The sequence below is a fragment of the Zonotrichia leucophrys genome, chromosome 4 (assembly GCF_028769735.1).
Source record: "Zonotrichia leucophrys gambelii isolate GWCS_2022_RI chromosome 4, RI_Zleu_2.0, whole genome shotgun sequence".
NCBI classification, from domain to species: domain Eukaryota; kingdom Metazoa; phylum Chordata; class Aves; order Passeriformes; family Passerellidae; genus Zonotrichia; species Zonotrichia leucophrys.
Window position 1 is genome coordinate 50,756,983 of NC_088173.1, and position 13,738 is coordinate 50,770,720.

The 13,738-nt window shown below is 45.7% G+C and overlaps 1 long non-coding RNA gene across 1 annotated transcript; it reads right to left on the reverse strand.

Moving 5' to 3' along the window:
* Nucleotides 1-4,786: 4,786 nt before the first annotated feature.
* Nucleotides 4,787-11,257, reverse strand: LOC135446994 (uncharacterized). The gene is made up of 4 exons (XR_010439963.1): nucleotides 11,028-11,257; nucleotides 10,042-10,119; nucleotides 6,369-6,432; nucleotides 4,787-4,905 (listed from the first exon to the last, which is right to left on the reverse strand). It is a non-coding gene; the product is annotated as an uncharacterized LOC135446994 (long non-coding RNA).
* Nucleotides 11,258-13,738: the final 2,481 nt, after the last annotated feature.

Here is a 13,738-nt window from a genome sequence, read left to right on the forward strand (position 1 = left end):
ATCCCGGGGCTGGGCTGGGCCTGGCATCAGGGGCAGGCGATGGGGCCTCAATCCAGAGGTTTTCAGTGGCCTCCCCTCTCCCAGCCTGCAGCCAAACCGCTGGGCAGGAGCAGAGAGGGAAGGGAAGGGAAGGGAAGGGAAGGGAAGGGAAGGGAAGGGAAGGGAAGGGAAGGGAAGGGAAGGGAAGGGAAGGGAAGGGAAGGGAAGGGAAGGGAAGGGAAGGGAAGGGAAGGGAAGGGAAGGGAAGGGAAGGGAAGGGAAGGGAAGGGAAGGGATCCAGGATGCCGCTGTGGGGTGGTGCTGGGGGGACGTGGGATGGGGAGAGGACAGAGCCACAGGGATTTGGTGGTGTTTTCCTTCCTAAAGGAAAATGGGATTCCCTGACCCCCCTGGCAGGCACCATTCCTGTGCAAAGCTCACCCTTGGTGGAGACAATGCTCCGCCATCCTTTGCTGCCTTCTCAGCTCCACAGGGAATCCCCCAGCTGCCAAAACCACCTAAAACTTACCTCTGCCACATGGCTTTGTACAAGAGAACACAAATGCCACAAGCCGGGATCGGGAGTATTTTTAATTTATTTTATAATTCAGTTTCTTTTCCTTTAAATCTTTCCTTGACTTAGTTTGGGATGACTGAACAGGAAGCTCAGTGCGCAGACTCTGCCCGTGGCCTTTGGTGTCCTTCACCTCCAGCCGGACAGCAGGACACGAGTGCGCATCCCACGCTCAGCTCAGGGTCTCCACTCTCTCCCGGAGCCCTCCTAACGAGGGGCCCATGGGGACCCCCCAGCCGGGACCCCTCCTGAGGAGCGCTCGCGCTGATCCCGGTGCGGTGCAGGGACAGCCCGGGGCGGGCAGGGCGGGGCCGCGTTGGCGTCTGCGAGGGGAGAGCCCGGAGCGGGCCCGACCCTTCCGAGCCCAGACAGGGGCGCCGGCTCCGGCCCTCGGGGCTGTATTGTGCGGCGCCCCGAACCCCGAGGCTGCGGGGACACAGGCAGGGGGAAAGGGACAGAGGGACAGAGGGCAGCAAGAGCGGAGGTCGGGGGAGGGCAGAGAAGATGGAAGGAGAATGAGAAAGCGGAACAGACGCGGGGTCAGGGTTTGTAGGGGAGCGGGACAGGGAGGCGCAGGTAGGAAAGGCAGAGGGGGAATGGGGGGGTGCGGGTCGGGGTGCATAGGATGGGGAAGGGAGAGGAGGGAAGGGGGGTCAGGAGGGGAGAGGGGTGAGGAGGACGAGGAAGGCGGGGTAGGGTGCAGGGTCGGGGTGTGCAGGGAGAGGACGGAAGGGAGCAGTGAAGGGAGGGAAGGAGAGATTCAGAAGGGGAGAGGGAGCCGGGTAGGACGTAGGAGGGGAAGGAAGAAGGGGTAGAGGAGGGGTCAGGGTGTGTGGGGGGGCCAGGACAGGACGGCAGGGGTGTTCAGGAGCGGAGAGGGAGCGGGGTGAGGGCTAGGAGGGGGAGAAAGGAGGGATGAGAGGGAGAAACCTCACCTGGGCCCCGCCGGGGAGCCCCGAGCGGCCGCTGCCGCCACCACCGCGCACTGCAGGAGCAAATGGAGGCGGGCGGCACTTCCGGGGTTTATATCACCTCGGCCCCGCCCCGCGCACCTGCTCGGCCCCGCCCGTGCCCCATTCCCGCCCCTGCCCCGCCGGGACCTTCGCTCTGCGCTGCGCGGGCTCCGGCCCGAGGAGGGCGCTGTCGGCGGGGCCGGGCCGGGGGCCGCACATTGCCCGGCTCCTCGCGGTGCCCTGCACTGGCGCGGGGCTCGGGGCCCCGGGCGCTGTCCCGCTCCGGCCGCGGGGCTCGGGGCGCTGCCGGTGCCGGAGCAGCCCCCGCGGTCCCGTGCTGAGCCCGACGCGCGGGGTTGGGCTCTGCCCGTGGCCCCAAACGCGGGGTTCGGGCTCGGCTCTGAGCCCTGAAACCGTCCCGTCCGCGCCGCCGGTTCCGAGCTCTCCCCGGGCCGGGTGAGCGCGGCATTGGGCTGTGCCCAAGGCACGCCCCCAAAATACAGGAATTGGTCTCCTGGCTGAGTGACCCTCAAGCCTGGTTGAGTGGTTTCAAGGTCCCAAAACACAGGACTTGGTCTCTGTTCTTGAGGTCCTCAGATATACATTTGGTCTCTGACTTAAGCCCTGAAAAAGTGCAGGGCTTAGTCACTCTTCCTGAGCACCAAATCCAGCCATATGACCCCGGTTTCAGTGTCCAAAATGCAGGATTTAGTCTCTGGTTTTAAGTGCTGAACCTGAATTTTGAGACCCCTAAATACAGCCTTTGGTCTGTCTTTGGGAGCCCAAAAATGGATCAAGTAGGTCTGGTTCTGAGCCCCTGAAACACAGCAGTGATTTGGGTCTGGGAAAACCCAAAATTGCCTGATTAGGTCTCAATTCTGAGGCCCCCAAACCCAGCACTACATCCTGTTCTTAGCCCCTCAAACGCAGTGCCTGTTTTACAAATCATTCTTTTTATATAAATATTCCTCTAACTGCTAAAGCAGGAGGGAAGACCTAACAGGATTTCCTTTAACAGATTTTTTTACTTAAAAATCTACAGAGAAATTCCAGCTTATATGTCCAATTGTCTTCTGGAGTATTTAATAATTCTTCTAAATATATTTCTTTTTACATATAACTGATTTGAACAGAGCGAACTCAGTATGTTCCATTTGACCTCCAGAAATACTGAAATATGCTTTAATGCAGAAACATTTTCTGAGTAAGTCTGAGAAGTGACGCAGAGACAGAACGGTGCGTGCCCGTCTCCTCCTGCCGTTCCCTCGCGGGGAGCAGCGCCGGTGCTGCCGGATCTCTCCCCGAGGAGGTGCCAAAGGGGAGCCGTGAGCAGAGCCCGGAGCGGGGCTGGGCTGATGGTGAAACAACACCCCAGGAGCTCGGTGCTGCACGGTTTGGGCAAGGCAAACCCCGGCAGTCTGGAAGCCAGGTTCCTAAGAAGCCTTTGGCAAGAAGGGAGGCCAGTCCATCCACCACAAGTTCCACAAAAGGTGGCTGTGAGGAACTTGTCCGTGCCCTCCCACTGGCGAGACGTTTCTTGGGCACTGTGGGTTGTTACAGCACAGCCTGGAACCAAGACTGCTGGCAGAACTTGTCCTTCCTAAGACTGGGCTACCATGAACAGGGTAAATGTGACTGAGGGTAACAGCCAAAATCCCTGACAGCCTCAGGTGTGGCAGCAGTGGATTTCCACGTGCCTCCAGCTGGGGATTGGGAGCCTTGGCCGAGCACAGAGCGCTGAAGGTGCTGCAGACGGTGCCCTGATGAGAGCTCTGGTTAGGGCAGCTCATCACCTCTGCCCTAACACTCCACAGCCCTTGCTAACTCCTCTCTTTGTATGGCCCTGTAGGTAAAGGAGTTGATCCTACTGAAACATCCCTGAGGCTGCCAGCAAGGAGCTGTGGAGCTGCTTGAACAGCAGTCCAGATGCACACCCGGGGATCAGTGTGCTCTGACAGGGCTGAGGCTGCTCCAGCTCCACGGGACAGTGACACAGAGCAGCCCCAGCAGGGCCAGGAGGCTCTGAGCTGACGCCAGGCTGATGGGGAGCAGCATCAGGCCCCTCACCATCACATTTACACTCGTTCTGTGTGGATGGGGACTGGTTGACAATTCCCTGCATTCCAGTTTGGAAGAAAGAGTTTTGTGTCTGACCTTTTCTTTTCAGTGCTGTGGGTCTGCCTGCCCTGCTGACACGCCTTCGATCCAGACCATTCCCTTCCATTTCAGTTCCAGATGAGGAAAACTAAAGTAGCAACACTGCTCTTTTTCCTGTTATGCTTTTGGCTTAGTGTTATCAAGCTGGATTTAGTTTCTGCATTCATTTCACTGCTTTCATAAAACTGACTTGGCAAGTTTGGATGACTGATAAGGAATGAACTTTTCTCACCCACAGCTGCTCTGATGAGATTTTTTAAAATCCCTTTGGACTGAACAAATGCAGAAGACATTACTGACAATTTAAAAATAAGATAATAAATCTCAATAAGGTTTTTCATACATATGTACTCATGAAGTCAGAGTTTTATCAGAACATAATCTGAATGCTTTGAAAATTTCCAGAGGCCTCACAAATATGAAAATAGTTTTCTCAAAGTCATAGGAGGATTAAAGTCAGAGACAAAAAGACATTACCAAGGGGGAAAAAAAAAAGAAAAAGCAACAAGTTATTGCAGTGTAAGCACCTTAAATAACTGGCATCTGTTCTGAAGCCCTGTGAAACAAACTGTAGCTCTCTGCAATTATATCTGATGTGTTACAGTATCCTGTGAGATTAGACATCTCTAGGGGGTGCTGACAAGCCCTTGGGTGTAGCAATGCAGTGCTGCCCCCTCAAAGAACAAAGGAAATCTCCTGGGAAATAATTAAAGATGATTTTGGGCAGCTTGGGATGCAAATACAGACATTTCAGGTTATGCAGAAATAAGCTGGAAGCCCACAGAACATCACCAAAACAGACTAAAGGAGACTGACTGATGTTTGTCCAAATGGACCTGAAAGGAAGAGCCTGTGAAAGAGAAAGGACAGGAAGCTTCCTGAGTAGCTGTGGTTCCTGAAAACCTCTCCTCTCTGTCCTAATTTTTTATCCTTGTAGTTTGATGATGGAGACAAAACTAACCAATCTTTTCATTAGTCCTGAATCCTTCTCTTTCACCTGGAAAACTGACACCAATTATGACTTCAGCTTCACCCTTGACTTACTCAGAATCTTGTTACAGAACAGTACTGCATATACAAATTTGTTATTTTCATTGGTCTGTGTCTATACTCTGTGTCAAGCAAAGCTTTTCCAATGTTACCTTTTAATGGTCTCCTCATTCCCTCGAGCATGCTTGGTTAGCTCAATACTTCCAACAGTTCTTCATCTCTTGCTACTTTTTGATTCATGAAGAAAATTTACTGAAAAGAATAACAAGGAAAAACAAGTATTTTAAAATTGATCTCTTAATTGCTGATGTCTTTCTAAGAAAGCCATCTTCGGGTTATTTTGGCAACAGGGTAAGTTTAGAAGGTAGCTGACCTTAAATGAGGCATTTCTGGATAAAAAGCCAGTCAAACTTAAATCAAGACTTGAAAAATTAGGACACAAACTACAGGGAGGAGCCAAGTCATAAAGTCTCTTTCTCTTACAGCCATAATTCACTAAGGGAGTGTTTGAACATTTCCACAACTCCAAGAGTTTGGACAGAAGGAATGGGGAAGGAAATGCATTTCACCATTTAGCCTATACATGGCGGTCTCCTCCTATTCAAAGATGTAAGCCTGAAAAATGAGGAGGTGTGAAGTACATACAGTCCAAGGCATAAACAAGAGACAGGCATTTAAATCACTTCTATCCTTTTTTGCATGTACTGATGTTTAAAACAGTATTGTTTACAACACTGTGTTTGTTCTAAGGTACCTGAGTCCCTCATTACTGCTGAAGCCATTTGAAGGGATTATTCCATTTTTAAATCGTTTCTGCAGCACAGTGAGGAAATCCCACAATGGCTGCATGAGCATTCTTGCCAGTGCTTGTGGTTTGAGGTGCAGTGAGTTTCCTGGACCACTGTGGGAGACAATCATGTGCTGAAGGTGTGAGCCAGCAGTGAATCAGTAAATAGCTGCCCCTCCAGAGATCAGCTCATTAAGCAGCAGAATGAAGGAAGGTTCCTGGGGAGTCTGTGGCACCACACATGCCAAAAAGAGAGGCACAAAACCTTGTTATCTGCTATGCCCAAGCAAAAGGAATTTCTACCTAGGCAGGTTCTGTGGTTAATATTCTGCTCTTGTGCTTTGCCCACAGAAGGCCCAGTGTGTTTTTGTTTATGGTGTGGTTCCTGTTCAGCACATTTCTGTGTGAGCAGCTGCCAGTGGCTCCCTCACCCCGGGCCCAGCTGAAATGTCACAGGCTGCAGCTTTCTTTTGGACATGAGGAAAACCAAAAGAAAAATATCACAATTTTTTCCCATCTTTTTTCTTTTCTGTGTCAAAAGCCTCAACAATAGCTCCCTTATTCAACAGAATGGTGTTGTATGGATATATAACAGCTGGTCAAAAGTCTCCAAGATTATTTAGCTTTTAATTAGTTTTTTTGTACTGTTAGTTTTGTTAGTCATAAATAGCTAAATGACACAGTATTTGTGTAACTTAGCAATACCCAGCAATATTCACAGCTTAATTAAATAATTCACATGCCAATCTCTAGTCAGGATGCAGAAAAGACTAAAACACAAATTAAATTTCTTGGCCAATTTCTTGAAAAAGAGAAGCAGGCTCTGTTGAGACATATGGCAAACAATGTTTTCTGCAAAATAGCAAACTAAAACACGTTACTTCTCCCACGTGGCAGGAGGCATGATGCATTTTCACAGCACACTCACCATGGGCAGCAGGCGTGTAACTGAGCAGCTGCACCAGTGGAACAGGGAACTCGACTGCCAGGAGCTGAAACAAAAGGGAGGAAGGCAGGACACGATGAAATACCAGAAATTCAAATCACCATTTCCCAACCAATGTTTTTTTATTGCTTGGAAATTTGTGAAATGTGACTAATAAAAAGTGATTGAGAATGTCCACTGCACTGAGATCTGTCTCTGCCAACACGTGCATAAGTAGGAATCAGTGCTGGAATTAGCTTCAGTTAAATTAGGCACCCTGCCAGGGGGATGAGGAATGCATATAGAGATTTAGCTGCTATAAATCTGCCAGGATTTGGGTTTTTTTTTTCTTACATCATGGCTTCATTATCTAATCACCCTGTTGGGATACATGCATACAGTATGCAAAAAAATATGTACAGCACAAAAATCCAGAAAGTTACTATATATTGCTTTCCATTGTGTTTAGCAGACATTATCCCACAAGTGAACAACTTCAAATAATAACAGTTTTCTCTTGAGCAGGTTCTCTGCTACAGTGATGTTATTTATCCTGGTGTCACACAAGCAGCATTGTGCAGGGCAACCTACTGGTGGATAAGTGTGCCACCACTGTGTGCTATTTGTTCATATTTTTCTGTATTTGAAAAAGTGAAACCCAAACCAAACTGCCAAGATATGATATTCCTTGAGAGGAAGAACACGGTTTTTGTGTCTCAGCTTTGCCAAAAACTTCTGAAAACCAATGCTTCAGTTTGTGAATAAAGATGTAGGCACTGCCTCAAGCAGGGTGAAGACCACCCTTGGGCAGGAGTGTTTTGGAGCTGCAGTGGTGAAAGGATGGGGGTGTGCTTTGTTTTGCAGAACATTTGGGTGTGTATAACAGGCCTGTCTAAACAGAATTGGTGTGTCTGATGGCTGATTCAATGTTCCAAGGAGGTCCTCTATTCAGAACTTGTTTTCCTTCCCACTTACCCTACTTGGTGTATTGTGCTGGATTATACTGGTTTCCTAAGTGGCAGTCACAGTTCCTGTCCATCTGGATGTGTTCTGAGGCTCTATGAAGTTTTAACAAGTGTGAAGGGGGGAAACACTGAAGTATGCAGCCAGTCTGAAGTGGTTATCTTGGTCTTTAACCTCCTGTCACCAGCAAGGCACAAAACACCCTTCACAGGCCATGGAAAACTTATTTCATTTATACCTTAACAACACAACAAAAAGCATTCTCTTATGAGATAAGATATTACCTCTTTGTATCTAAAATCTCTTAATGAATGAAAATTGTTATAATATTAAACTCATACTAATGTGTCTCTGCACATTAAATCTTGATTCAGGACACGTATAACTGAATAAGATACTTGGTTAACTCTTGCACTTGTTTTACTGCTTGCTTTTAAACTAGAAGATTTTATACTTTTCAACATTTTTTAGTAAAAACATTTATTCTCATGCTATTCATTATGGGATGCCAATCAGTTTTCGAAACACTTGTGCATGCTAGTCCTGTTTTTCCATGTTTATTTTCCACGTTATCCCATACTAAATGGCCCTGTCAATCTCTACCTGCTAGCTCTGTGATGGCAGATGTGATAAACACCTGCCTAGGCACGAGCATGGTGCTGCACACAACTGCTCAGGTGCTGGGGGAGGGAGGGGGGAAAGTTACTGTGAGACCATCATAAAGCAGAGATGCTGCTGCAACAGCAAAGGATTTTCCTGAAGGTTCTGAGTGCCCATCTGCAATGAATTTTTATGAGGGTTTGGATGAAATAGAGGCCTGGGCTAACCAGCAGGTTAGTGGTTTGGAAAGCTGCACAGCACAGTTACTGGCAAATCCTTGCTTTATTCATCCTGAAAGGTCCTACCACACTATTTCTGTTTCTAATGCAATAATATAAATCACTGTCAGGTCATCAGCATTCCCACAGTTTTCCAAAGGATTTTTGTGTCTGCCAAAGGTTCCCACTGGACCTCTATTAGTGGAGCATGTAGTGCTGAGCTGTGCTCTGATCCAACATTCCTGCTCAGAGGAAGAGGTACAAGGGATGAGGTGATCCCAAGAGTTACAGCTTAAGGAGCATATTAAAGACCACCTCTAGTGATAAAATGTCTTAAAACACTACAGCAAAGCAAAGCAGAATTTTACTTCAACAAAAGCTTCTTTCCTTTCACTGTGCACTTAAGAGAATTCTGTATGAGAATCCCAAGGTCAAGCAACTCACTGCCAGGACATTGGAATCCATGCCACACACCTGAGGCTCCAGCTGAAAACAGCTCAAAGTGCAAGGTGTGCTGGCCACGTGTTCCCCTGTGCCTTGTTGCTCAGCTTTTCTTCCAGGTAACTTTCCCTTCTCCTTTTCCTAAACTGTGGTGGAGCACTTCCAAAAGATGTTTAAAAAGGAAATATCCTTCAGTTCACTGATAATTTTGTGAGAATCTTATTTCCCTGGGAGTTGAGTTCTGCCTTTACAGCCAATAGCACGACAGAAGTCCTGACAGTCAGAGGTGGAGTCTCAGATCCCAGTGCTGCCCCTGCCACCCCACAGCCATGCCTCAGTGCTCTGGGCTGCCCTGCTTTGCTCAATGTCAGGAGATCAAAGCTCCAGCCCTGCTCAAGGGTTTGAAGCACAGCAGGCCCTTTTCAGACCATCTCTTCTGAGAGCAGAGGAAACCAAATGCCAGCTAATGGGTGGAGGAGGGCCTGGCCTGGGGAGGAAGTGAAGGGTTGCAATAACCTCCATCCTGCCCTGGTGCTGTGCAGCAGCTTCCCCATGTGCTTGGTCACCAGGTGAACCACTCTGAGCAAACCACACAAATTTTTTGCCTACAACACTTACAGCAAAGCTTGGGGTACTGTTAAACACCTGAATCCTCCCCTAAAACCCTTGCTTTTCATTAATTAATGACTACTTTCATCCACACTATACTCACTGATAAACTTGCCATATTTCTGTGCACTGTCCTTTCTTTGGTGTTCTGATTTGTTCCTTCCAAAAGCAAAAAGTATTCAATTTTCTAGATCTAAAACATTTCTTACTTAAATTACAGGCTCTCTTCTTTGAAAAAAAATGAATGCATGACTTCTCTTTGTTTGGCTTTGTTGTGAGGGAAGGAATGGTCTGGCTGCAGAGCTGCTTTTTTTCAGAGAGCACTGGATGGGTATATCAGTCAGATTTTTGCTTTTCCTTCTTTGAAGGAAAGATAAAACTAGCTAATGAGTTGCAGAGTTTCTCTAGGCAATGGCCTCTCTATGCTTGTTGTTAAAGCCAGCATATGCAGGATTATCCTCTAACCTTATTATGGAAAAATATTTTTATGTCCTTTCCTCAGAGACATTACACATATCTTTGCAGTGAGGAGAAACAGTTTAGCTAAATTTGGAATTTTTCTAAAACAACAAAGAGACTATCAGAGTCTCTTCTCAAGAGAACCCATGAGGATTTATTCCCTGATTTATTCCCAATATATAATGTCCCAACTGAATGCAGCCACACAGTTGGTATACCATTGGGCTGGAGAAAATCTTGAACTTACAAGACTTAGCACCAATACACCAATGGTATTTCAGTGTGGAGAGAAGAAACAGCCATCTGATTGAAAATAAACCCAACAGTGAATAGAGGTAGGAAAGCTCATCATGATGAAGACAGTAAGTGAAGGAAACTCTACTCACCATTCCAGGATTGTTCTAAACACTAATGAAAGCAGCTGCACTGAAATACAGAATGGCACCTGAATATTCCACCTGAAACTGAAAAATACCAGGCTATGAGCTGATAACAGGATCAGTTGAAAGAAACACGGGTAGGAGACAACTCTTGTTATGCAGACAAGGCAGGACTTGCATCTGAGCTCTGGAAAGCAGAGGGAACTGGGCAGTAGGCTATGCAGTCAAGTAGATGGCCAAGAAAAATGGAAAGGAACTGAAAACCAGAAAGGATAAAAATAATCCTTCTAAGAAAGTTACTCATCTCCTAGTCAGGATGGAAAGGCTACTAAGGAATGGGTTTAGAAACAGTGGCAGCATAAATCAAACATAAGTCTGGTGTATTTGTAACAAAGGTACACAGATATTCTACCGTGACTTGGCTATGAATTAAACAGATAAGAAAAGTGCAATCTGAAGTTTTTGAGAGATTTACAAAGTAGCTCTCTGTTTAAAGTGTTCATATGGGCGAAGGAAAGGTGGAGGGTATTTGGAAATGGAGGCAAGTTGTTTATAACACAAGCATTAAAGATAGTATGCCTTTGTTTTGTTGGCATTCAAAAAAGATATCTGAATAACCTGTCATCTCCACCAGCTGTTCCAGCAAACTCACTCCTCTTTCCCAAGGAAGCTGTGTGTGATTGGTCTCAGAAGGAACTGCTGAGTCCCAGTGCCACAGCTAACACAGAACTGCTGTCTGGTCTCCTCCTCTGTCACAGTCAGCATTGTCACTTAATTTAGATTGTAGCTGACATGGCTCATGCTTTCAGCTCTGGGAATCCTGTCTGGCCCTTTGAATTGGACTCCCTGGATAAATACACTTACAGGATTTTGTGTCAAGGGATCTTCTAGTTCAGTCTCAAGAGGTCAGCACATCTTCAGTTTGGCTGATTTCTCTGAAGTGAACACAACAGTGAAGAAAAATCCCTCCCAGCCCCTAGGCTGGTTAATACCTGAGGTGCTGAGGCTTTCAGCCTGACACAGCAGCTTGGCAGCAGAGAAAGGACTTTGTGTCCTTGATGTGTCTGTTTTGTGGTACCATCAGACCCAGCAGAGCTCACCACTCAGTGTGCATTCCCACAGGCACAGCTCAGCACCCTGATTTTAAGTTCTAAAGCAGCACATATCCCTAGCAGGAAAGAGAAAAAAAACCCCCAAAAGTGAAAGAAATAAATTCAGAGTCTTAATAAAACAATCAGAAGTATAACAGAAAAAATAATGAAACATTGGAAATTATTTATGGCTGCAATGGATCACTCTCTATGTCTTCACAGGAAGAAAATACCCAAATTACCTCAGCTTTCATAGTTATATTCCCATTGACTGCAGATGAGGAACTTTGAAATGTATGTTTAAGACTGGAAATGGTTATAAAAGATCAGAGGCTTTCAAAACTCACTGTGTACCAGGTCTAGTGAGTGCAATGCCAAGAGCAATATATGAAATCTGATCTGACAGTTTCATAATTTTCCTTTGTCTGAGGAGATCCCCATGCAATGAAAATGTACAGCAATATGCCAGGACTAAGAATTGGTGGAAAGGACTCAGAGGTGAAGAGTCTAGGCAGTTTCTCACTGGCACAATATTAAAAAAAGTAAAAAAGGAAGAATTAACTACAAGAAATCCCAGGGAGTGTGGTTTAGATTAAAGGACAGTCTTTTCAACCAGGCTGCTGGAAGGGTGATGTAGCACTGTTCCTGCAGATGTTTGGAAAGTATTTCACAAACTCAGCTTTTGGAGAGGGCTTCTAAAGGCTGTTGCTCTTCTCTGTGCCACCTTCAATTTATCTTTAGATGAAAATAGAAAAAAATAGAATTGAAACAACAGCTTCTTGTTAAATAGGAGGGATGTTTTTAAAGAAATACAGTAAAACATGAGATATAATGGTTCATATCCTGTAGATCTTGTATCCATAACAGGCTGGCACCCCTCCTTTTACCTATATACAATAAAAATGAAGTAAAAGCAAATCTGTCAAAACTCAGCAGGTTTATTGCAGTCCCTTGGTTCATACTCCCTGCACGTGAACAGTGCACAGAGCAATAAACTGCTCTACAGAAATCCTGGGAGTTCAGACCTGGTTGTGTGGTTTATCTTTAAAAGTCTGATTCAATATTATGCTCTGGCTATTGATTTTTAGCAGACAGTGAACCTGGCAGCTGTTCTTCAGCCCTTCTCAGATACATTCCAAGCTGGACCATGTTCCCTCAAACATTAAGCACACAAAAATGTTACTTAAGTAAGATTTCAAGTAAGGGATCTTGTGTTTGGGCCAAATTCTGGGCCAATGCTCTAAAGTTTTGTTAATTAGTTTTGCAACTTTTTGTTCAATTCTGACTTTCAAGTGATGAGGAGCTTTGAGTGTTCTTCAAGTCAAAGAGCAAGAGCTCCATTTTCTCTCAAACAGAAACAAACCTGCTGAGTGGTGCCAGTTCAGCTCTGAAAATGCTCAGTGTTGCTGCTTCCCTGCCTGTTCCCCATTTCTGACTTCCTGCATTTTTGTGTCTCTTTCCTGATCACCTCTCAAAGGGTCTCTCATTGTCTGGAAAAGGTGTTACCTCATGGCAATACCCAAGGAAACAGTTTCTCCTTTCCACATTTCACACTTGCAAGTGTAAGATGTGATGAGGGTTGGCTCTTGTCCTAATGAAAGAGAGTGAAGGTTCCCTTGACTTCACCGGGGTCAAAACTTCACCCTCGGGGACCTGTTGGAGAAATGGGAAGGAATTTCCATTTTCACAGAGAATTTGCAACCTTAATTGTGTTGGAACCTCAAATATTTTCTTCACGGGGCAAAGTTCGTCTCTTATTTCAGATGAATGTAGTGGCTGAGCATCATCTGCTGCTGGAAATTCTTTGGAAGTTCCTTAGAACTAAAGCAAGCATAAAAGAGAAGCAGGGTGGGAAAGGGTTGTTTGCTATTAAACACCAACACAAACCAAGCTGGGGTCTTTGTCTGTGCCCTTCCCCCTTTTTGTTCACACACTCCTTTGCACCCTCCAGACAGCCTCAGAATGCTAATTTTTCAAACCCCTTGGAGAATGAAAACTATTTTAGAAATCAACCAAAATATTATTCTAAACCTTGTTTAATGATACTGGACCCACATTACAAATAAAGTCCTGATCCATTCCTTCCTAAAGTTCAAATATGTTATTTCCCATACTCTGTACAACCTGTCACTTTCAAATTCAAAGCAAATAATTGTAACCATTTCCAAAACAGGATGTTTATACAAACTGGGAGGAGGGATTTATGCAGACATGGTTTTAAATAAAAGTCTATTTGTCTCTTTTCACAGATATGTAGGATTTCTCTTCATATAGCAGCAGATGATATGGATGCCCAGAAAGAATTAGTGCAATGATACTGTACTGATAAAGATCTGATTGTGTTGCTCTTTGTTGGGGTTTCCACCACTCTCTGAACTTTAAGGTCTTCAATTATTCTGTTTTTTTCAAGGGTAAAATATGCATGTAACCCTCAGTTAGCACTAAGAACAATGTGCAAACCTTCACACATCAAAGATGCGACTACATGCTTTTGTTTATCCTAATGGTTTGAGAGAAAATCTTAATAAATCAACATGAGATTCCTTTCTATTTTCCTTTTTTTTCTTTTTCTCTTTCTTACATTTTGTTGTCTTGATTAGATAAAAAATAAT